Genomic DNA, 26665 nt, shown 5'->3' with positions numbered 1-26665 from the left:
AGAAGCCCGCCCCCAAACTCTCTCCCCCCCCCCCCCCCCGGCTGCCTGATTGGCCAGAAAGCTGGCTCCATGCTCCCTCATCACCTGGTGGTGCGGCAGCATGGAGATGGCTTCCCTGCTAATCGGGAAGCTGGGTGGAGAGTCATTACACGCTGCCCGCCTTCCCAGCTAATCAGGAAGCCAGGCGGCAAGTCATTACACACCGTCCAGCTTCCCTAATGGGACTTCCGGTATAGTTATTCGGTATTGGGAAGTACAAAAATATCGCTACTTATACTCGATAACGAAAAACCGGTATCAGTGCATCCCTAGTTTACAGAGATTTTCCTGCTGAAGCTCATAGAATAGGTCTTTACTGAAATGAGCAATATAAAGCCAAGATATTGGAACTTAGTGGAATCTAAAGGATTTAAAATAATTAAATAGTAATTTCACTACTAGATAGCACCTCCTAAAATATCATTCCTCCCTCCGTGCTTCCAAACAGACTTATTTTGTCACACTCATTAACACACTCTCAGCCAGACCGCGTCAACTCTTTTCTGCTTTTAGCTCTCTACTATATCCCCTATCGCCTCCACCCACTAACTCACTCACTGCCCAGGACATTGCCATTCATTTCAAAAACAAAATAGATGCAATCCAGGATGAAATTCCCACTGTCCAGTCACCTTCCCCTATTAATGTACCAGACCCACCATCACACTTGTTACTTTCCTCTTTTGACCCTGTCATCACAGTGGAGTTTACAAAGCTTCTCTCTGACACCCACCTCACCACTTGCCCCTTAGACCCTGTTCCCTCACCACTACTTCGGTCACCCTCTTGCTTTATCCTACACTCCCTTACTCATATTTGCAATCTTTCCCTCTCTACAGGCATTTTCCCTCCCCTCTGAAACATGCGCTGGTCACCCCAATACCCAAAAAACCTTCACTGGACCCAACCAACCTTAACAAACTCAGACCAATCTCCTTACTGCCCTTCACCTCAAAACTCCTTGAATGCCTAATCTACAACCGCCTAAGCTGCCACCTCACTGGCAACTATCTCCTCGACCACTTGCAGTCCCTCTTTCCAACACTCTACTGAAATCGCCCTCCTAAACGACTTACTATCTGCTAAAAACAATGACCACTACTCCTTACTCTTGCTATTAGACCTTTTTGCTGCTTTTGACACAGTTGACCACCCACTGCTCCTCAAAAAACTCCACTCGCTTGGCCTACAAGACTCTGCTCTCTCATGGTTCTCCTCCAACCTATCTAAGCGCTCCTTTAGTGTCACCTACAAATCTTCCTCTTCCTCTCCTCTTCCCCTTTCTGTTGGGGTCCCCCAAGGCTATGCCCTTGGACCCCTTCTTGATCACCTCACATGGCTTCCAATACCATCTCTATGCTGATGACACTCAAATATATGTCTCACCACTCCACAACTCACCCCCTCAGACTTCTTGCGTGTCACTTATCTACTGACATATCAGTCTGGATGTCACAACACTTCTTAAAGCTCAATCTTTCAAAAACTGAGCTCATGGTATTCCCTCCCCCCGTGCACCCTCCCCCAACTTTTCGATCAGGATGGATAACACAACCAACCATCCCTCTCCCGATGGCAAGGTGCTGGTTGTCATCCTTCACTGGGACCTTTTTTCCCCATATCCAATCACTATCCAAATGCTGCCGTCTTCACCTTCATAACATCTACAACATACGCCCCTTCCTCACCAATGAAACCACAAAGCTACTCATCCACTCACGTGTTATCTCTCGTCTTGACTATTGCAACTCCCTCCTCATTGGCCTACCTATACACAGGAAACCTTCTAAATAAGCTCCATGGAAAGACTACATAGAACTGCAACACAATATATAGGATTTTTACCTAAAGCACTGTTCCCGCCAGTCAAAAACACAGTTGGGACCAAATTCTTACATTCTAAAGGTCATTACATGGCAAAAGCTGTACAATGTCATGGTAAAACAATTCACAGAACTTGCCAAGGAGGAGATTAAAGGACTGTGAGAAAATTGGACTGTAAGTGTGGCTCTTTCCTTGAGTAGCAAGAAGGAACTAAGGACATATAGGAAAGGCTAAGTTTAAGACATATAAAAGGCAGACGTTCACCATTGCTGGTGCCAAAATGTGTACTGTACCTGGTACTGTCCATTTTCAACTGTATCAGGGCAAATAGAAGTATAGATTAATTGAGGTTATACATGTTGCTATTGTAGAATACATGATAAGCCCAGTCTGTCCTCTTTTACGGGAGACATCTTTCTTGAGAAGCTTAACTTTTTAGTGTAGTTTATAATGATGGAGCATTTCATCTACCGTGTTTCCCCCTAAAAATAAGACCTACCCCGAAAGTAAGACGTAGCACTAATTTGAAACATTCCCGTAATATAAGACCTACCCCGAAAATAGGATCTAGTTTGGGGGGTGGCCCAGAGAGCAAACAGAGTACAATAGTGGGGACTAACAACTGCACCGCAGCTCCTGCATGCCGCCCCTGTCACAAAATCAGCAGACACCTGTCTGCCTCAGCTTTTGCTTAGAGAGCTGCCACTGGGCAGAAAACTACATTTCCCAGCAGGCAGCAGCACAGCAAGGAACGTATGGCCAGTGGGGTCGGAGTGAGGTGAGGTGACTGACCCTCAGTAACTGAGGGAACTTCTGACTGGAGGTCTGTGCAGTCCAGCCTGGTGACGAGAGAGGTGGCTCGCTGGTGGGGATCCCACAGAGAACTGTGGACTGCATCAGAGAGGAGAGCTCCAGGACAGCTGCAGCCTGCAGGTATTGTGACACTGTGGGGTTGATTTACTAACCTTATAAACATGCCACAAACAAGTATACACCTCTGTAGTGTGTTCCCTCCCAGCATGATCTATTGGTGAAATCTAGACACCTTTGTAGTGTGTACACACCCAGCAGGTGTGTTGTGCAAAGCCCTGCATGAATTGCAAGGTGATGTTGTGTAAATTAGCTCTACGTTGTGTGGCTTGCGTTGATGAATGCAGGAATGTAAATGCATGAGCTAACAATTTTTGTCTAAACTGTGAAGCAGCATTATATATGCATCATGTGCATGATTTTTCCATATATGGCATTAGTGGAAATATGCTTTTAGAGACTTGCATGCCGCTATTAGAGCGGCGTGTAGCCTATGGCGCATGCTACATGACGCGGACGTACGTAAATACATAAAAACGCGCCATAACGGCGTGAAAATGTGACACGTTGCTCGTGTTTGGTTGATAAATACGTTTTGCTGTGTAAAAATGCACACGCACCAGGTGCGTGTGTGTGTTTAGGTTAGTAAATCGCCCCCAGTGTGTGACAGTATTTAAAACAAGACATCCCCCGAAAATAAGACCTAGTGTGATTTTTTTGGGGAAAAAAAAATATAAGACAGTGTCTTATTTTTGGGGAAACACGGTAGTTCGATTTTCTGACACATATACTGATTATTTTTAGTTTTATGTTTTAAGATAGTGAGCCTTCCATGCGAGAATGCCACTGCAAATTCACTTTAAGCGAATTAAAGTAGATATTACCAGGGATCAGTTTATGCTGAATCAAAACAAAGTTCCACACAGTTCAGCTGGGGTTTACCACAGAACATTGTATGCACAACAAGAGGACGTTTCCAAATAGATATTGAATTCTATCATGTAGAGCAAAACACAGTGACTATAACATGCAGATAAACATATTAAAATGTGTTAGGGGAAAGGATTATACAAAGTCCCAGGGTGGGAGGATAATGTAGCCAGCTAAGTAGTGGCATGGATGGGATCATAGCTGGAAAGCTGATTCAAATGTGCAGCAGAGGAGAGAGGTGAACAAAGTAAAGTGCTTGTCCACAAGTACAAAGGTCACTCACGAGTTGTAATGAATGTTCTTAAAGAAAGCTAATTAGGCAGACAGTGGCAAAAAACAGTGAGAAAAAGGAGGAGGAATGATTATAGACCAGAAAAGACAGTGAGAATGTATAAGCCACAATCCCCAATGAAGGACCATTATAGTAGTTTAGTTTAGTTTAGCTCAGCTGCAGTAACTGGATTCAATCCTTCTGTGCCCCCTTTCTGTTTTTTAGGACAGGTTTGTTACCATTTACAGTTTTCACTAGGAAATAAAACTAGGCAAATAAAATGTTGTTGCAGGACCTCAGTGGAGTAGTTTGAGTATATGCAGATGAAGGTATTTTCAGATGGGAGAGGAACATTTTTCTAGACTACACAGAGTGCCACAACAATTGAGTAGATTACCCCTAAAGGTAAACCACAGAGTATCTGTACCACTGAGTATGCCTCCAAGCTCCATTGTCAATCCACTATGAAAGCATCAGAGAAGGTTTTGTTTCTAAATAATTAGACTATTATGGTTTCCAGTTGCTAGCCTTTGAATTTTTAAGGAAGTTCCGCTATGAATGCGTTAGAATGCGTTAGATTGGTGATTTCCCATGGTTTTTTGGGGGGGAAATAATGTTTCATGTACCCGCTAAAGGTCACTTGTAATTAGTTGGAAAGAGTCATCCAGTTGACTATCAGCAGACTGATTGCATACCTTGTCAGAGAATAGCCACATTCATATTCATTCCTTCTGTTTTAGATGTAAGAGAAGCTTGGTAATTTTGCCTATAGCTTCTGAGATCACAGGCGAGTCAAGATATTGAGGCTTTGATGCTCTAGGTATGGAGTGCTCTGTGCCATTTTTATACTTGAGTTGTAGCTTCTTGAACTTGTTTGCTGGTTCAGAGGTTTCAGCCATGTGCTGGTAATTGGCAGAAGTGAGGTCATTTCCTCCAGTCCTATAAACATTTCTCAATAGCATGACAGAAAAATGTATCCTAATTATGGTAGTTTTATGGTATTTTTATGATTTATAAGTCCTGTGATTCCACTCAAACTCTAAATTGTTAGCTGAAATGAATACAAAGCAGAGTAGCAGTAGATATGAATAGACCAAGATATGTTTAGATTACTTTTTTTTTTTTTTTGAAAGGGTGGTGTGGCGACATTTAAAACGGCATTGTGCCGTTTCAGATTTAAAAGCACACTTTAATTCACGTGCCATCACCATTATAAACTAAGATTTAAATCCAGCAATCCGTTCATGTAAAATGTTAAACAAGGCCTTTGGATTTATTTTTTGCTTAGAAAATGTCAACACATCTTCAAAACTGTGATGCAAATCAAATGGAGAAATATAGGTATAAATCATTTAAGATATGTAGAATGCATTTATTTATGAGCATAGAAGATAAGCTTGGGGAATGATGGACACATATTTCATGAGTCAGTCAAAAATAATTTAAATCATTTAAGCCGGGAGCTAGTCAGTCTGGAAGGAGAGAATACAACCTGCCTGTTGAATTATCACAGCATACACTGCACACTGTTAGGGTGCTGCATACTAATTGGCCAGCTATCGGCCTTTCACATGCAACTTGTGCTGCTTGATGTATGCAGACTCTATTTAAAATGTTTGTTTATTTACAGTTCAGTGGTAATTTATGATGAAGCTAATATTTCTGGATTGCCAATATTATTTGCATATCGCTACATTTAATGCAGCATTGATAATTTCTCCCAGCTGCATATATAAATAAACAGAGCAACAGGCCAATAGCGATGACAATGAAATTGCTTAATCTTTTTTTCTTCTTTTCACATTATGTAACTAGTTATTTAGATAGCTGAGGTTATAAACACTGGATATTGTCATTCAGAATGAAGCATACAGCCTTATTCAATGAACTTATTCTTAAAGCCCAACTGAATATTGTCATTCAGAACGAAACATACAGCCTTATTCAATGAACTTATTCTTAAAGCCTAACTGAACTGTTAGTTTAAACCAGCTACTTACATTTGAGGTGCACCATAACAAAAGATGTGCAAAGCTTTAAACTTCATTTTTGTAGAAAGCAGCCACAGCCTGAGTAAAAAAGCCAGTCTGACCATGCTGCAGAGAAGGACCCTTGCTTTCTTTATGGAAGCAGTGGTTGCGTTGCAGATGTCCAATGTCCCCTACTCAGTCAGTGCTAGATCTCCCAAACAGTAGGGAGGGTGAGCTTTGGTAACTGCAGAGCTATACATCTAAATTAGTACGGGGGCATGTTGGGCCTCTGCAGAGAGACCACTGCTTTCAAACAGAGAGCAAGGGTATCTGCAGCATGTTAGGGACAGGCTTTTTAACTTTTCTAAAACGAACTGTAGACGTTGCACACCTTTAGTTTTGATGCACATGGAATGTATTAACCTGGATTATATTGAAAATTTGATTTGGCTTTAAAAGGTAAGTCCAGTTTTGTTGAAAAAACACAACCCCCTCTAAGCGATGTATGCAAGGACTGCAGTAAAGTTTGTTGCATATTTTAGATTTTTTAAAAACTTTTTTAACCCCTTCGTGACTGACGCCGTACAGTGTACGTCGCCAGCATCGGGGCTGTTTAAACAGACTCCCGGCGACTTTTGCCGCCGGGACTCTGTTTAAACTTGTAGAGCCGACTGTCGGCTTTACAACAGAAGCGATCCTGGCGACTTACCTGTCACCAGATCGCTTCTGCGTCCCGAAGAAGGGGCCGCCCCCCCCCGCCGGACACCCCCGCTGTGCTTCCCGGGCTCCGTTGCCCCTCCTACGGGCCCGGGACCGGCGATCTTTGTGTCCGCGGGGAGCTGGGGAGGAGGTCGACGAACTTCCGTTCATCGATCCCCTCCCCGTTCTATGGGACCGGGAGCGATGCAGATTGCATCACTTCCGGTCCCTGGGCTGTCAGTTCTGGGCTCCTGCAGCCCAGCTATAAGCTATTGAAGTGCGATCTGCACTTCAATAGCTTATTTCCAGTGTAAAGGTGACACTGAGGGTCTTTTGGACCCCCAGCATCACCTTAAAGAGGACCTGTCACCACCATCTGCTATTACATGGGGGGGCTTGCAAGCCCCCCCATGTGATAGCAGTCAAAGTAAAGTAAAAAAAAAAAAAAAACAGTTTTTAAAATTAAAATGAAATAAAATAAATCTAATAATAATTAAAAAAAAATTTAAAAGTCCCCCGCCCCCGCGAGCACGCGCGTCGCCACGTAAACACGCGTCGGGTGCGCCTACGCATGAAAACGACGAACGCGCTACACATGTTGGGTATCGCCGCGCACGCCGGAGTGAGAGCAATAATTCTAGGGCCAGTATTTTGGGGTATCTCTAAATTGATGACCTGTGGGGGCTTTTAAAGTGTCTTTTATTGACTTTTTGGGGTACTGCAGTTTTTCGCCGTTTCACGGTCGCACGCAATCTGTAAACTGGGCATGTTGGGTATCGTTTTACTCGTTGTAACCTCATCTTTTATATTTCATTTAAAAAATTGGTAATTTGTTGTGTTTTGGGGCATTTAATTAAATTTGTCACTAAATTTTGGGGTTTAATAAGGAGTTGCGCTAATATTGCGCAACATAAAAATTTTCAACTACCACCATTTTATTCTATAGGGTCTTGGCATTCAGAAAATATATAATGTTGGGGGGTTTTACGTCATTTTCAGGCCTAAAATGTGGAATATAACATGGGTGCAAAAATTGAAAAAAGGGCCTCAGTCATGAAGGGGTTAATTATCTTATTTGTTTTACTTACTGTGTTGCACTGTCACAGCGGCATCTTCAACCGTCACTGTGCCCTTCTCTGTGTATAGCAATAGCTGACTCCAGTTTTTGTTTTTACAGATTTGTTTGTAAACATGACTGATGTGATCACCACAATTAACTGTAAAGGTGATCATGTGATCATATAATTAAGAGCCATGCTAATTGGTTCTCAATCATTATGTAGACCACTGTCAGTGACAGCATGGTCTTAGAACTAGAACTGCTCATAGCTGTGCGCTACAAGTTTTACCTTTGAGCGTATATTAGCGTTTAGCAAAGATCACCGTGCTTGAAAATGCTAACGTAAAGAATACAACTGGGATTGGGGTACAAAAAGCTACTCCTTCTATTAATTAGGGATGGGCTCAATGTTTGAGTTGACCAAGAGTTCGGCAAACACACAAACTATCAGGGCGTTCGGCGGGCTGTTCGCCCGCAGATCGCCCACAAGGCTCTACGCACTGCACAGTGCCTTGTAAGCCCGGATTGGCTAAAGCCTTGCACCTGAACATAGGTCAGGTGCAAGACTTTGCCCAATCAGGGCACAGTATTCTGTAAGAGCCATGATTGGGCAAAGTCATGATGACTTTGCCCAATCATCGCTCACCTGTCAGATGTCGTACAACTTGTTTTATTTTCATTTATTTGTACTTAGTCGAGTCGTCATCATTGTGGACAGCGCTGGATGTCGCGATTGACCCTGGATTACTTTGGTTGATCCATTTTTTTTTTAAATAAAAGACTTGTAAAAACGTGTGTTTTTTTTTTTTAATTAAAGGATTTTTTAAAAAGTCTGGCCTCTTTTTTAAAACTTTAATTTAACCCTTTAGTGAATGGGTATGGGTACAAGTACCCCTTACTCATTCACAAGGGGGGGCCACATCTGGGTGCCCCTTTACTAATGGGGTACCCTGATGTGAATACGCTCCCTGCTCGTACCCCCACAACCAACACCCCAGGGCTTGTGGGGAAGAGGCCCTTGTCCACATTGGCACTGGAACAGGGTGCTTTTCCAGGGGCGACCCTGGAATAGCACCTTCCAGTACCGAGGACATGTGTCCTGGTATCGCAGGGAGGAGGGGGGAACTAGCTCATCCCCTCCCTTTCCTGCCCTGCCCTGCCAGGCCTGTGCTTGGATCAAGGGTCTGGTATGGAATTTTAGGAGGGACCCCCACGTTCCCCCCCATTTTTGGGGGTGGGGTTCCTCCTTAAAATTCCTACCAGACTTTGAGGGCCTGGTATGACTTTAAGGGTAAACCCCACACACTTTTTTATTTGTTTTTTTTTTTACATTGGGGTCCCTCCTAAAATTCCTATCAGACCTTGCAGGTCTAGTAAGACTTTTGGGGGGAACTCCATGCTTCTTTTGGGAGTCACTCCTAACATTCCTACAAGACCTAAAGGGTCTGGTATTGTTTGGGAGGGGGAACCATATGCTTTCCTTTTTCTATATACCGTATTTTGCGGTCCATAAGACGCACCGGACCATAGGACGCAGGGAGGTCCGGCGTGCCTTATGGAGCACTCGACAGACTGTAGCTTCTGACACAGCTTCTATGACAGAAGCTGTGACAGAAGCTGCAGTTAGTGACTGCTGAGACAGGTGGCGCTGTGATTACAGCGCCACGGTCTCAGTGATCACACAGAGCAGACGAAGAAAGTCCGTTCTTCGTCTGCTCTATGGTGATCTCCATCGTCGCCGCTGCTCGGTTTTAATACGAGTGATCTCATTAGATCACTCGTATTAAACGAGCAGTGGCTCCTACTGCTAAATACGATCGCCGCCGCTGCTCGGCTTTAATACGAGTGATCTCATTAGATCACTCGTATTAAACGAGCAGTGGCTCCTACTACTCGCCCGGCGCCCGAAACTGCATGTCTCGGGCGTCGGGATTCGCTCCATAAGACGCAGGCACATTTTCCCCCTCCTTTTGGGGGAAAAAAGTGCGTCTTATGGAGCGAAAAATACGGTAAATGTAATAAAAAAAAAAAAATATGTCAGTTTTGCTGCAGCAGGTTCTATACATCGTACAGATGCACCACTTTACAGGCAGTTTAAGGGGACCCCCTGGCACAATATTTAAAGGAATTTTTCATTTTTATTGTTTCACTTTAAGCAATGATAAAATCACTGCTGTTTTTTTCATTGATACATGTCCCCCAGGGCAGTACCCGAATCCCCATACCCTTTTTATTTATAAGCCTTGAAAATGGGGACATTAGATTTTTCAAGTTCCTGTCCCATAGACTTGCGAGTTCGAATTCAAACTTTTTTCATGTTCTAAAGTTCGAATTCGAACCGAACCCAGGGTGTCGGCTCATCACGAGTATTAATTACCCCCATAACATTCAATATACTACTACAAACCTAATAAATCTTACTAAATAAAAATATACAACTATGTTGTCTGCCAAACTGTGTAAAGAGATGCACATACTCTTTTTTTTATTCATCAACATCTTTTTCTTATTGGTGAAAGAGATTAATACAAACCTTGTAGGCAGCATTGTTCTTGGCCTTTTTAAACAAAAAGTTAGTATGCTTGAAGTGAATCATATCTCCCAACTTTCTGAGATGAGAGAGAGAAACACCTTTTAGCACAGAGTATGTAGGCAAAAGACACACTCCCTAATCACACAAACCATGAAAAATTAATATGTAAAAAAACAACTGAATAAACTTACTGGTGTGTTTTCCGCCACAACTTTTCCATTATACTGGCCAATCAAAATAGTGAATGCAGTAATTTAGAGGTATATAAAAGGTTTATAACACTTTTGATAAAACAAAAAGTACATTTTATTAGAGGGATTTGGTTCCAAAACAGGGACAGTCCCTCCAAATTAGTAACAGTTGGGAGCTTTAGGTAAAGCTATCAATACAGAGCACCCAACTGGATTTTCTTGGGCACACATTGTGCTATTATTTCAAATCAACATCTCAATATATCTGTTTTCCATTATCATCAACAAAAGGTGACTACTTAGGAGTGTTTTATGTAATTTGTCAGTAGGTGCCTTATCTTTATGGACTCATGCACTTTCTTCACTTAGGGCTGACAGGTACATTTTACAACTATGATAAATGCTCTTTAATTTTGATGACACTTGAGAGAATGTTTGATTGGTGTTGTTATTCCTGAAGCGTGTGTATATGCTGACAGATCTATTTTTCTCTCTGGAGGAAGAACTGGTATTAAATAGCAACTTATTATGTATGGGAAGATATCACTGGAGGATGAATGCCTCTATACTTTTCCTTAATGTAAACATTTTGGATAGATAATAAATATTCCATGTTCAATGTCTAAAAATCACTTCCTTGACTTTTTGATAGGTATATTTTTCTTTCTATATTAGTTTATCTCCTGAGTTCAGATTTATTAATATCCACAATAAATGCATGCCTCAGGTCATATGTAAGATGTATACACACAGACAGTTTCGTATTGTCAATATGTTTAGAAAGAAATGTTATGATTTGCCGTGCTTTTATTATTGGCATATTGGTATTTTTAAAAATAATTTTCCCTGTATAGCTATAAAGAGAGGCTTTTGCCTGTGTAGTTTTTGGCCACCTGCATTTTTTAAATCATTAACAGAACCACAGTGATCCTGGATGAGTTTATTACATATCATTACTAGGGATGAGCTTTGGGTTCGGGATGACCAGGAGTTTGACCTAAACCCAACTTCCTGGCTTTTATTAAAAGCTAACTGGTGTGGGTTCTTTTTTTTTTTTAAACTGCCTAGTGGAAGTATTTAAAAACTGTGCATGTAGTTGCTACAATATTTTAGGAGCTTTTTATGTGAAATAAATACACTCTAATGCTGATGTTTTTAACAAAAGCTAGCTGGAGCACGTCCTGTTGAAAAAGTAGCCTGGTCAAAGTATTTAAAGACTGTGCATGTACTAATATGTTGGGGCTTTTTTCAATGACAATCCAACAATCCTTTTCCTCTTTCCTACCAGCACCCAAACCCTACTCTTACTCCTGGTATTCCTCATTTGCCTCCTGCTGCCTCATGGCATTCCACATGTTGGTAAATTGCAGGGATGGCTTTTTGTGCAAAGTCATGGCTGCAGGCGTATGTCCTTCTGGGTAAAATAATGGCAGTTCTTGACATTGTGGTGCAGCACAAGCCACCAAAAAAGCATAAGTGGGGTTTTAGGCAATCTGGCATGAAGAAGCTGGGCACAGGGATGATTTGAGATTTTTTTTCTATTCTGCTTTTGCAAATGTGAAGCAGAGGTCTGTGACCACCCCTGAGGGCTGCAACCCAAACAATTTTTGCTGACACTTTATAGCTATGGTGGGGATTGGGCTTGAAATTAATGGAGGAGGAAAAGGGCACAGTAGCAGCATTAGAAAGGCAAGTGGCTGTTATGCATTCTTGAGGAGGTGGCAGAAAAGGGCAGATTAGCAGACCCGAAATAAATAGCTGCCATGCACCCTTAAGGAGGAAGGGAAAGGGACTTATTAGCAGTCTTCCAAATAAAATGGCTGCCCTTGAGGTAGAAAGGGGAGAAAATGGCGCATAAGCAGCACACTAAAAGAACGTGGCTGCTATGTGCCCTTCAAGAAGAAAAGAAGTTAAATTGTGTATTAGCAGCATAACAGAAAAGAGGGGGCTGCTATGCACACTAGAGGAACTAAGAAGACATACTTTTAACTTGTCTCATTGAGATGCTGCTCCCACCAAGTCTTTGTGGTGCCAAGTCATGTGTTTCCGCCTGCATTTGTAACCCAAATGGCTGTTACTTTTACCATGGCTGATATGTTGCATACAGAGATTGTAGACCACAAGGATGCTGTCTGCAACAGATATGGTAAAAAAAGGTACACACTGCAGTGCTTGGGTACTGTCTTAGCACTAGCCAATTTCTATCAAACACATACTTGAAGTCTATATTTTCATTATTTTGGGGATAATTGGCGTATGGTGATGGAAAATGGTTCAGGGAATGTGGTGTTGTGGCTTTAAAGTGTTTTTGTACACTCTTTTTTTACATTTTAATAACTTTTAAGACAATGCAGTGGGGTACTGTGAAAAAAGAAGCTAACAAGCTATATTATCAAAGTGTTGTGCCCCTGGCCAATCTGAACAAAGTTGAGGACTTTAGCTAATTTTTTTAGAATACAATTTGCTATAACTTTTAGATCTGTTGCGACTGCTACTCCACAGGTCATTTAATGCCTGCTACCACTGAAGTAAATAAAATCAGTGTTGCATCAAAATTACCTTACAACTTTTTTTTTCTAGTTATAATAAATCAGATTGGGTGCTGCTGCTGTATTTAAGACAAGGATTAAAGTAAAATGTTAAAAAATGAATAACACATGCAAAATATGTAATGCCAAAACGTTCTCTGTGAGAACCATACTGTAACGTAACACCACATACAGCTTACAGGCATTTTCTAAACATGTAATTAATGCTTATTAGCCGTGAAAATCGGCAGGTTTGTTTTTTTAAGATTTGTCCCCCATTGACGTTATCAGGGTTCAGAATAAAGTATGCAATTTCCTAATTTTTTGAAGGGTTTGACGAACAGCCTGTAAACCGAACCTAGGCCAATTCACTCATCCCCAATCCTCACAATATTCTAAAGCATAGTAAGCAGGAAATGTATCATTTTATTGGTGAAAATTCTAGCAGAGGGATGTTAGTTTGGCTGCAAAGGTTGTGTGCCTACAGGATCCAATTATAAGCACCTATACACATACCAACCTAAAACACATACCAATAAAAGGTGTTCCAGATGAGTAATCAGTTTGGTGAGTTTTCATAGTACTGACTATGGTTACAATTATCTTCAATAAGTGATATAAATTCTCGACAATGCTGAAGCACATGTAAGGGTTGATGCAGAATAGTGTGTTATATGTGTAGGTATCATAATTCAAAATACCACCAACAACAACAGCATACAAAGCCATCTATCACTCTGCCCTGAGCTGCCAACCTCATCTCAAAATCTCAAACCATCCTCTTCACTCCTCCCAAGACCTCCAGCTCTCTAACTCCCTTGTCACCCATGCTTGCCCACAGGACTTCTCCAGAACCTTTGCAACTTCTTACCTCAATTTGTCTGGCTATCTCCCTCTCTGTCCCACTTAAGGAGATTCCTGAAAACTGTTAGCTAGCAACTGCACTTTTCCTTTTTTCTATTAACTCATTCCCACACAGTTATTACCATTTTGTATTATTGCTCCTCCCACTTAGATTGTAAGCACTCGTGAGAAAGACCCTCCCAAACCTCTTGTCTTGAATTGTACTCTAACTGCACTGTTCTTCCTTTTTCTTCCTATATTGTAAAGCACTGCACAAACTGTTGACGCTATATAAATCCTGTATAATAATGTTACAAAAATTGGTGCACACATGAAACACACAAAATGGAAGACATAATGCATTATTTCTCAATTGCCCTGACTCATTTTTTCTTACAGCACTGGAGCCATCATGTCACCTACATATACCCGTCAGTCTGATATACTGTGCTACAATTCATTAAACCAGCAAAGCACATACTAAGGCTAGTTTACTAAAGAAGGTGAGAATCTTCAATAAATAAATTGTGTTAATGTTCACTTCAGTTATCCAATCATGAGAAAAGCAAAATTCTCTTGTGCAGATGAGCAAACTCAATGCATAGCTCCTTTAGTACATCAGTTTCAGTGTAGCTGTTGTTTTGGGAAAGGGATATCCACTCTCTCTACAATGTATGGATCTTACATCAGTAGGCGTTCAGATAGATGCATTACCTAAATATCTGATAGCCTTGACACTGAAACAATGATAAAGGATACCACAAAACACATATATGAGTAAGCATTGTGCTTTTTGATAAACAAACTGCCATCCACTCGAAAATATTCTCTACTTTCTACTTATGAACCTGCTGCCTTTTGTTAGATTGATCTTGTTTCACGTAAAGCATAACCTTACTTTTAATGAAGGATTGAGCTCTGTGGGCCTCAGGTTCAGTACCTTTGTGAAATAGTAATTGACATTTTAAATGTGCATTGGATGTTGGCTCCACTATGGCAGCCAAGGGATCTTATATTGTATCATTATAAGGATAGTGACATGCATGAAGCGTTGTATGACACCTATGAAACTAGTCAGCATTGTGAATTGTTTTATTCAGTCACCATGCTTCCTGAAACCACCATGTATTATCACATTCAAGAAATAATGCATCTCATCTGATGTCTCAAAATAAGACTGAATGAATTGTAAAACAAATTTGAACTGTCATCTAGATAAGTGATAAGGATATCAACATTTCTACAATTCCTAGCCAACAAGCTCTGCTACACAAAATACTGTCATTTCTCAATATGGACAGTCAATTGAAAGGGAAGAGTAAATATTTCCCTAAATGAATCCTGGTTTACTTAAACCTCTCAAGGGCAAAATCTAGTAACATATTATTCATGCCTCAATGCATTTCTCCACCCCTAGCATATTAAAGGAAATGTTCAGTTGTGCATATTTACCACAAAATCCATTTAAAAAGCAATCTGTATTACATATGTATAAAACAGATAAGTGACTTCAATAGCAGAAGACAATTCTTCTTTCTTGTGCTGTGGGACTATAAATGCAACAGTGAACACATTTCATTAACTTTAGAAGCACAACCTAAAAAGGGCTGGAAGGTTTTATTTCCCCTTGAGTCACTTCTCTTACTATTGAGGGACATTTTCTGATGTGTAGAATGTGCAAAGCTAGGACTTTACAAGGTAATAATCCTGTTTTTTGTATTGTTTCTTATTCTTTTGCATTGCCTCCCTTAAAACCAATAAAAATTAAACTGCCATTTTAGTTACAGAATGTTTTATTTAAATTTGTATATTCTCAGTAAATGTCCGTATGCCTCTAAATAAAAGGGCATCATTTTTCTTACGAGTAAATGGTGTAAACGGTATTGATCTTTAGTACAAGGTTTACTGTGCTGAACATTCATGCCCTTTGTTTGATGTGTAAATACTTCTTTGATTTATTTTTGAACCTCATTCAACATCTGTAACACTGTGTTCTCATTTTTAAGGCTATTTGATACCAAAAGAACCAGGGTATATCCTGCAGATGGAGCTTTTCCATGTTGTTTCTGGAATGAAAAGGAATAATCTTCTGAAAAGAGGTTTTCTGTTTCTATGATGTCTGGAACTAAGAGGTAAAACATTAGGAAGGAAAATCCTTACATCTTCAAAGCTTTAGTAAAGGAAAATGAAAAAAGGTAAAATAGTTAGCAAAAAGAAATGGATGTCTTCAAAGTGATGGTGCTTTTATGAATACTTTTCACGATCACAGACACGGTACCAAAAAAATAGATGGGCTCACTTAAACTAATTTCAGCACATTGTTGCAAGCTTTCATTATTAAGTATGTTTAAAAAGCATTGTTGCAGGTAATGTCAATTGTTTCCATTAGTATAATACGATCTTATTTTACAAAAATTACAAGTGGATTGTGGCATTTGTTCTTAAGAAAAATGCTGCAGCACAGTGGGATATTAAGAGTGTCATGATCTATTACTCAATAGAGAGATTGATTTTGAAGATAAAACCACTCAACCAAGCCATGCAAGTGAAGTCAGCAGTTAGAAAACTTGCACAAATTTACAGGGCAATGATTTGTTTAACTAAAAAAAGGCAGTTCTGCTATTTTAGTGTGCAAAATAGTAAAAACAAATACTTTGGAAAAAAGCAGAGTCAATATTGCTTCATTGTCTGGAGTTTTCCAAATGTCACATAAGGTTTTATGCTATGTGCATGTTTTTCTTTTTTTTTTAATCCCCCTGCACATGATTGGGTATTTTTAGAAATCATGACTTCACTTTTTTACTAAGCGTAGTAAACATTCACTGTGCTTAATGAATATTCACTACTTAATATTCTACACTACTTCAGTAGATCAATTCCATTCAATCAATTGCCTTATTCAACAAAAGCCAAATAAAATGGGCAGCGTGAATCAGCCTCTCCAAGTTTACTAAATAAATAAATCTAGCTACTAAATATAACTCTATTTTGCACCTCATTTTATTTTTTATTTTATTTTTAAAGCCACAAATTATGTTTGAAGTCTGTTTGAACAAAAGGGGACCCATCTTTCTTTTCAGGGACATGAATGCCTAGAAAGAAGCTGGAAGTTAGATTTTTGTCTCGTCTACAAAAAACTTTGGCCCATGCCACTAGTAGACATGCACGCCGGCAAAACTGTTATTTAGTTTCGTTTCGGATTTTTCGTTATTTCATTTGGTATTTGGATTTGTCCAAATCCCAAATTTTCGTTAATTTTGGATGCATTAAATGATATTTACAAGCGAAAATTTGTTGCCGAAAAAGTGACATAAAAAAGTGACATGTTTATTTTTTTACTTTTTTACTTTTGACAGTCCACAGAAACAATAAATAAGTGTGGGGTCCCCGCCCAATTTATACCAGACCCCCTTTAGGGGGACCCCAACATAAAAAAGCATGGGGTCCCCCTAAAATCCTTTACCAGACCCATGATCTAAGCAGTAGCCTTGCTGAACAGGAAAGGATAGCATTTAGGAGCAGAGCTTCATTATGAGAGCTCTGCTCCTGCATGTCAACAAAGGGACAAGTCTTGATGTCACAAGACTTGTCACGAGACTTGTCCCGCCCCTTTGTTTACATTCTGTGACAGCTCTCCGCCCCTTGTTTGAAATTCAGGAGCAGAGCTGTCATAATGGGGTGGAACAAGTCCTGTGATTTAATGACTCGCTCCACCCCTTTCCACCCCAAAGGAACAAGTCTTGATGTCACGAGACTTGTCCCGCCCCTTTGTTGACATTCTGGAACAGAGCTGTTCTTTTGCAGCAAAAGTTCATCGGGATCAATCGTGTTTGCGGGCATTTTTTCTTTTGATGAGTCAGTGGCTGTTGTCCATCGTTATTGACATGGATGGTGTGATTGACCTTGGGATTACATCGATGGACATTTTTTAAATAAAAGACTTGTCAAAAACTTTTGTTGCCCTTTTTTTAATAAAAAATTTTTTTGGGAGTAGCCAATGCTTTGGAATACAATACACAATCAAAATAGCAGGGGCAACAACCTAAACAGAGCAAGCACCAACCGCAGTAAGAAAGCATGTTCGTTAACAAAATATTCTCAAAGTATCAGCAGGCCGATTGTGCCTTGGATAGGAGGACAATTCAACCAGTTCTCATTTGTGGTGCCAAATCTAGTGGTCAAATGTCTAAAGGGTGGGAGCAATTACTTGGTCATATATTTTTATTTTAAACAAATTAATGGAAGCTATCAAAGAGATGAAATTGGAAGAGCACAGTGGTGTTGACGAAGATGAGTTTGGAGCCATGGTTTTTTCCAAAGCGGGTTGCCTTGACACCAGTGACACATCTGTTTGTGACACATCTATTCCATTTCATGGAATAACATTTTAATCTGATCATTTCAGACTATGCTGTTTTGCATACAATATGTTTATATGTTTCTAACACGTGTTATTCTATGCATTAATATAAGTTGCGTTAAGGCTACCCATTAAATGTATAAGGCTGCCTAATGCATGCCAAAAGATACCATGAAAGATGCATGCACACTTTCTGCCAGCACATCACACAAGATATTAGTGCATTGCCGCTCATTGCACTGCGCTGCAGTGCACATCAGTTAGTAAGATGCATTAAGTGCCATTCAAAGTGAATGGCAGAGCATCACACCAATACATGTAATAGTCATTACCACTCATGGCTGTAATATACCTGTTAATGCGTGCATTAAAACAGAGCAATAGTGTAAATGGGCTTTACTACCTGTTGATGTGATAGGTTCACATAGTGTCCAGTGGGAATCAAAAACATCATGGTCAACATCCAGGGTAATATCAATATTTTGAAAGTACAACTATAAGATTTTCACTTCCAAAAAAAGATTGGACAAGAAAGAATTTGCCTATACACTAAAAATGCTCCCCTTGCACTATTGTAAAATAAAGTCAAGAGAGAATGCCCACAGCCAATAAAAAGTATTTCTTAGCATTGTAAAAATCGCCAAGGGAGCATGTATCTAAGGATGATGTGCAAAAAATGATCCCCTTGCTTTCTAAAAAATGGCCAAAAGAGGATTCACCAAGCCATTGTAAGTGAATGTGTGGCATCAGAAAATTCGATAAAAGTTAAGTAAAGGTCAAAAACAACTTAAAAGGCTTTGCAAGTTAATCTGAGAGTGCAATTTTTGCATGCAACAGAATTCCTTTAGCTTCTCGACTGCCTCTGTGATCGAGGAACATCCATCAATAACTACATTAAACACCACAGTAGTAAATCAGGGGTGTGTACTTTTTTGAGGCCAGTCAATGGCAGCCCATAATTAACACATGCCATCTACTGAAGCCATTCGAATTGATGACCAAATTAATCAGTAGGGATAACTAGGGCATAAGTGATGACATTCCTCTCATCTTTATATTAAAGTATTTATATGAATTTGGTAGGGAAAAAGACAAAGCTCAGCGATTTCAAAATATTTTCCTCTATTTCTAAGTCTATAAAAATGTATATAAAACTTCAATATCTATTTAAAAAATGTTTTTTTTTATCCCTCCTTCTTAAAACTAAAATTCCTTTATATGTAAGACACTTTGACCAGATTGTTAGAAAGGTTAGAAAGAAGGAAGACCATCAGCAGTCAAACTGCAGCAGCACAAACTTGCATCAAAAATATTAAAGAGGAACTTTGCCCATATCTTCAAAATAACAACAAAGGCACCCATTTAGAAATGTTTAGTAAATGCAATCTACAAACAGATACTTCTAGATAATTCTCGGCTTCTTATTTTTTGCATACCTTATTTTTATTTTCCTCACCAATCTTCTGACAGTGGTCCTTTTTACTAAGGGCAGGTTACTAGATCTTCCTTTATTCCTGGAACTCTGGCACATGTGACTGGGACATGTGACCATGCACATCCTCTCAGGGTAGGAAAATGCCTTTCCCTGATATCTCGTGAGATTAGAGATGAGATTTCCCATCAATGCACTGCTGATATAACCTTACCAGGATGAAACACTTGGGCACAATTAGATCATTTGTGCCAAAGTGGACGAGGAATGGAAAAAATAATTTGTAAGTAAAATAAAAATATGTTTGTTCAACTAATGAATGTAAGATGATTTCATATCAGCATGCAGAGCTGAATTCCCTCCATTACATCGGTGGTCAGTATAAATGTCCCTGTTACATTGGCAGTCAGTGTTAATGTCCCTGTTACAGTGGTGCTCAGTGTAAATGACCTTTTGCATTGGTTGTCACTGTAAAATACCTTCATAATATTAGAGGTCATTGCAAAAAATACCGATTGCATAGTAGGCCAGCGTAAATGCCTCTGTTACATCGGTGTTCAGTGTAAATGCCCCTATTATATTGGTGGTCAGTGTAAATGCCTTGTTACATTGGTGGTCAGTGTATATGCCTCCATTGCATTGTCAGTGTAAACTGCCTTGTTACAGTACAATACAGTACCTCCGTTTCATTGGTTAGTCAGTGTGAATGCCCCCTGTTACAGTGGTAGTCAGTGTAAATATCCCTGTTACATTGGTGGCCAGTGTATATGCCTCCATTGCATTGTCAGTGTAAATTGCCTTGTTACATTAGTGGTCAGTGTAGAATCCCTTCATTACACTAGTGTACACCAGACACTAGAGTAAATGTCCCCGTTACATTGATGGTCAGTGTGAATGCCCTCATAAAATTGATAGTCAATGTAAATGTCCCTGTTACATTGGTGGTCAGTTTAAATGCCCCTATTGCATAGTCAGTGTAAACTGCCTTTTTACATTAGTGGTCAGTGTAGAATCCTTTCATTACACTAGTGGTCAGTGTAACTGTCCCTGTTACATTGGCTATCAATGTAAGGGTGATTCTACACTGACCACCAATGTAAGGGTGGATTTTACAATCACCACCTACGTATGTAATAGGGACATTTACACTTACTACCAATGTAGAATTCCCTTGACATACATGCAAAAAGATTTCCAGCTTTGCTCTAAATGATTCAGAGTTCACCACAGTGTAGCTGGTTTTAGACAGGATGTTTGCCACTAAAAAACCTCCAACCCATTGGCAGCCACATCAGGTGTCGCAGTACTTAGCATAAAGGTCAATGTAAATTAATAGTTTCTAAATATTTTATGCCAAATTTGTTTGCAGTGCAATTGGTATTTATCACTGTATTGTCTGCAAGAGCTGTAGGGTTGCCTGTGGCTCCGCCGGGTTCTCAGTGTGTAATGACAGTCCAGCGTCCCCTGGTTACTAGATAACCAGGAGATGCTGAACTGAGATGCTGAGCCGTTCCAGCTTCGGCTTTCACCTCGTGGTGCTGCAACCCTGGTAGTTCTTATGAAAATGCCAAGTATTGGCAGTGGTATCTGTACTGGTATCTGAACATTCCTAGTTTCAGCTCAGTTTTTCTAAAGAAAAGAAATGAGTCACATCCCTGGCTATCCTGCAGTATAATGTTGCTTCTAATCTAGTACCTCTGCATTTCTTTCCAATTAGTTGTTGAATTCCTGCTGCTGTGACATAGAGACATTGATGTCCAATGATACACTTAAATGCATCAAATCCCCTTTGGTAATGAAGGTCCAGCTTTTTTGTAGAATTACTATTTAATTTTTTTAAATAGCTGAATAGTCAATCAGAGATGCTATAGATATGATATATTTCTTACTTTGTTTTATGTACACCAATAGTGTTATTGTTTATTTACAAACACATTTAGAGATATATTTCTATAAACTGGGAACTTGAATAAATTATCATTTTCAAACAGTTAAAAAACGAGTAGACTTTGTAAATTTCTGCAGTGCGTTTTTAAAGTCAACTGGGCCAAGACGGAAGAATAAAGCTAAAGAACAAAATCAAATATATCCTTGTGTGTATTGGCAAGTCTTTCATGTTCTTATGCTTCAGCTTGTGATGAAAACTTCTAAGGAATTGTTTATTTAATATTGACTTCTTTGAAAAACTGTAAGAGGATAGTAGGGGGTATAACTGGAAAAGAAAAAGAAACTGTGCCTTTTACGTTTCGTCTTGTAATGATAACACATGTTCACTGCTACCTTCACTGGCTATAAATATGTTTTTAATATTTATTACATACTGCAAAGGCTATTGGTACTGGGTTATCGGTACTGTGTCTTGACAAACAAAGTATTGTTTAAATATTGTTATTTCAATGTCAAAATATGCATACATATTGCATATGTTGCATATGGATAACTTCACCTCAAAGTGCAGAGCACTCCAACTGCATATTACACATAAATATCTAGCAGACAATATTGATTCCTCTTGTCATTACACAACAGCAGCATTTTGTCATTTGAACAAACCTAAAATACAACAGAATGTATCTATCATTTGGAACAATACCAAGGCATAATGACAGCAGCAAGCACACTAGAGGTCAGTTAAGTCTGTAGTAACACTACAGTGCAGCTGTGTTGCTGTATATCCAGTCTGTCCTACATCTAGGCACCCATAACTACAAACATTAATGTATGGTGGCTTAAAGTAGATGTTTACTAAAATCTCATTTAAATTTGAACTTTGCCTTTAAAAAAATACAAGTAGGAAGGCTTTTAATTAGAGAAGATTAATAATATGGGTTCTATTTATGAAACATTTGCAGTGCTTTTCACCCTGCAAATCTTTTTTCCTTTTTTCTATGTGAATAGAGGCAAAACAAACATATATTTAATATATTTTCATTTTAGGTTGAATGTAACATTCAGAAAGTACTGCATTTTGGCCATTAGATGAAATTGAGAAGCACAGGGAATAACTACTTCTCCCCTAAGCTCCTCAATGGAGTCTACTCATTATGCAAGCATTGTCCACCGTTGTCACCATGCAAGAAAGGCATAATAAAAAGGATGAAAAGTTTCCAAACGTTTTACGAAAGAAAACAAAGCAATTGTTTATGATATACAATGCTCTAGTAAACTACATGTTTGAATCAAATTTAACAAATAACTTTCTTTGGCATGTCAATAGGTATTAAAGTGATATTAAGTCCTATTTTATTTTTTGCTAATTGAGATGCTGCAGACAGCACTTACATTGTGTTCTACTTTTTATGAAGCTTCCTTATTTCTCTCTCCTCATTTCATCAGCTCTGGCCTTGATTTCCATTGTAAGGGTGGCTCTTTGCTCCTATGGAGTCCCGCTGGAGTCACCCTTAAGCATGCCTTAGGGCCAGTGTACATATCCTTTTATTTATAGTTACATAGTATTTGGGGTTGAATAAAGACATACGTCCATCAAGTCCAACCCATATAGGTCCACGCATCATCTCATTCTTAGGGATACTGGTATCCCTGGATATTACGGTCCATCAAGAAATTGTCCAAACGTTTCTTGAACAAATCTACACTCTTGGCTGAAATCACTGCCGATGGCAGTGAGTTCCAGACCTTAACCGCTCTTACCGTAAAGAACCCTCTTCGCCCATTGTGCTGGAATTTTTTCTCCACCAACTTTAGGTGGTGGCCTCTAGTCTTTGTAATGGAGTTAATCTCAAACAGTTTGTTGCCAATATTGCTGTCACCATTGAACATCTTGTACATGAAAATCATATCCCCCCTTAATCTCCTTAATCCCAGCGTAAACATGTTTAAGTTCAGAAGCCTTGTCTCATAGCTCTGGTCCTCCATTCCCCTAACTAGTTTGGTTGCTCTCCGCTGGACTCTCTTCAGTTCAAGGACATCCTTTCTCAGTACAGGCGACCAAAACTGGACCGCGTACTCCAGATGTGGCCGAACCAATGATCTATATAGAGGCACAATTATAGACTTGTCTCTGCAATACATCCACTTCTTAATACAGGACAAGACCCCGCTAGCTTTGTTTACCCCAGCTTGGCACTACAAGCTACCATTTAGTTTGTATATCTAAGGTTTAGTGGTTCACAAGTGGCACGTTCAATAACTTGTTAGTTAAACTGAATTTAATTTATACCACCACCCTGGAATAAGTTACCACCGCCCTGGTTAAACTTCAATTGTTTAAACGCCACTTAGCTCTCAGGCACTTTGTTCCCAAGCCCTGTGTGAGCAAGCTCAAAATGAGTGGTGCACTAGTTTATAATACACCTGCTCAATGAGAGACACCTGAGCTCAATTAACCCCTCCCCCTAACCAGAGCACTGCAAACCTGAGGGGAAAAAAAGGGAACAGTTTAAAAACTGACAGAAAAGGAAAAAGTGTTTTTAAATACTAAGAAAGGGTCTAAAAAGGAAGGAAGCAGAGACAACAAGTATTCCACAAATCAAGCACTCAATATGTTCCAAACAGTTCAAATCCAATTTTTTAACGCCACTTAGCTCCCAGGCACTTTGTTCCCAAGCCCTGTGTGAGGCTGCTTTTTTCTCCATACAACTCAAAGGGAATGCAAAAGCAGCTTGATGAAACTCAAATGCAGGTCACTATGAGATCAGGAGCTTAGAAGTATGTCAAATAATTTCAAAATGCAAGCTTCATGCAACTGGAAGCATGCTGCATCTGCCCATCTAAATTAGCCCTTAGTGTGACAGGGCTAGGGAAGATGGCAGCAGCTTTCCTCCTTTCTACTATCCTTCTGTCCTTTCTTCAGACTGTAGTCACTACTAGACATGTCAATTTTATTTAATTCCAAATGGATATTTGTAAGAATTTCGTTATATTCGGAAATTGGGAAGCACCCGCATTTCTGAATTTGAATGAGTCCAAATGAGAACGAATCTGAATGCTCTTTTAACGGAAATTTGGATCCATCCGAATTTCGTTCAAAACCAAGCTAAATTGGACATGTGACTCTTCTCTGACCAATCAGATCTTTGTTTTGGCTGTTGGGGGTTGCATTACAGGCACGGTCATGTGACTTCATTCCGAAACAAAATTTCGGACGGATCCAAAACCTGAATAACGAACAAAATTTCGGATCCATAAACCAAAAACAAATAAAAACCTGAATTGATCCGAAACTAAATGAAATAAATTGTGTGCTAAGTTCCATGTATAGTCACTACAAACAAGATATTCATTGTTATATAAAATTATTTACGTACTACTGATGCAGCAGAAATTCCCTTGTGTATTATATTGAGTAGAATAAACTCTGCAGTTTGTAGTATAAATAGGGTAAGATTTGCACAGTGACTTCAGGAATATGGGCTTTGGACTGTGACATATTTTTTGTATCAAGACAATGGAAGATCAGGAAAGCCACTTTTCTCAGTGGCAGGTTTTGTGGAAATGTTTAAAGAAAGACAACCTTGCTCCCCCTCATTTAAACAGTGGGGATGGCTTCATTGTAAAACTTTGCTGAGGATGATCTATAACTTAAGGGCACCCAGTCATGTAATAAAAGTCTTTCAGAAAAGCCCACATCTTTAATGAAGAGACTACATTCTTACATCTCCTCCTGATCATAATGCCTAAAAATACTTAAATGTTGGTTTTAGGGACTAGTTCTCTGAAATGGATCATCTTGTATGCTATGATCATCAGGAGAGGTTAACATTCAGCCTCTTATTTACTGGTATGGGCTTCCTAAAAGACTTACAGCTAAGGTTTCTTGAAGAGAATTCCTAATTCTTAGGAGATAATGTAAATTTATATCTATACTGAAGTAAAATACAAGGTTTGGGTTCAGAGTCACCTTTCAAGGTGGACGTCATGGTATTGCAAGTTCGCAAAACTCTAAATTTGTGGCTGAAAATTTGCACCCAAACCCATAACGTATAACATTAGTCACTGGTCGGTCATATGGGTCTCTGAGAGCCAACAAATTTATATAGGAAAGGCATATTATTAGGAAGGTTGGTGGCTGGAGTGGAGGAAGAGGAAGGCAGACAGCGTCAAGAAGCCAGAACCAGAGTTCGTGCTCAGTGGTCTGCGCATGTGTGTGAGCCTGGTATTGCTCATAGAGCTTTGCCAGGTTCTGCATCATTGCGTGGACGTAGGCACATATTGCCGCATGCGCACGGGGGCGTGCTGATGTGTATTTTTGGCACCCTGTGGGCTATTTAGGCGGTCCAGTCCTCCAGTGCTGTCTGATTTTCAGCTTACCTGTGTACCGGACGTTTCTATATCCTAATCTGCTTACCTGTTGCCGACCCATCTTGGCTTGACCTCCTACTGCTCTCCTACGTTCCTGAACCTCGGCTTGCTTCTGACCACCGCTTCTGTCTCATCCCTGGTACTGCATTGCCTGCCTGTTGATGACCTCAGACTGTTCCTGACTATGTTCCTGCTTCCCATCCGGGTACCTCGCTGTCTGCCTGTTAACGACCCAGCCTGTCTGGACCTAGGCCTGTCTGAATAACCATCTGAAAGTGCGTCTCTTCTGAACCTGAACCATGCCTGGATCTAGCAACATTACAGAGTTGAATACCTGGCTGAACTATCATCTTCCGGCACTCGTGCCCCTCTGTGCCCCTGTACTCAATTCAGGTTGAGTTGTAAGAGAGGCCGCCCTCGTCACACCAGACTCCTCAAAGGTATGTGACAGACAGGTTCCAGTGGACTTTTAACCTTCCCAAAACAGCATTATACATAGCTGGGGAGACAATATTCAAGAAGAAGTTGGAGGACAATATTGTCTTCCGTGACGCATGTGTTGCTGATAAAACTACCTGAAAAAAAGTATTTTGTTTAACTGGAATTAATCAGATAAGGGTACTGTTGTATGTAGGTACCTCTAAAAACAAACAAATAAATTCCACAGACAATTATACACCACCAGAGTATTCTGTCTCTGAGGCTGTTGTGTAGCACCATGGACAGCTTAAACCTGTAATTTAAATGATTTCTGAATCTTTATGTAGCCTTGGAAGCCAAAAGAAAAAGCCTTCTCCCTGCTGTATGTTACATTTTTGTTTTGTTTTGGCATAAGTACAGTGCATGTTCCTCATAGCTGTATCCATCTTCCTATGCCTCATTTGTTTTACAATGCTTTGTTAATCAGTCCCACA

This window comes from Nanorana parkeri, unplaced genomic scaffold (assembly GCF_000935625.1).
Source record: "Nanorana parkeri isolate BGI_ZX_2015 unplaced genomic scaffold, ASM93562v1 scaffold718, whole genome shotgun sequence".
NCBI classification, from domain to species: domain Eukaryota; kingdom Metazoa; phylum Chordata; class Amphibia; order Anura; family Dicroglossidae; genus Nanorana; species Nanorana parkeri.
This window is presented reverse-complemented; position numbering follows the sequence as displayed.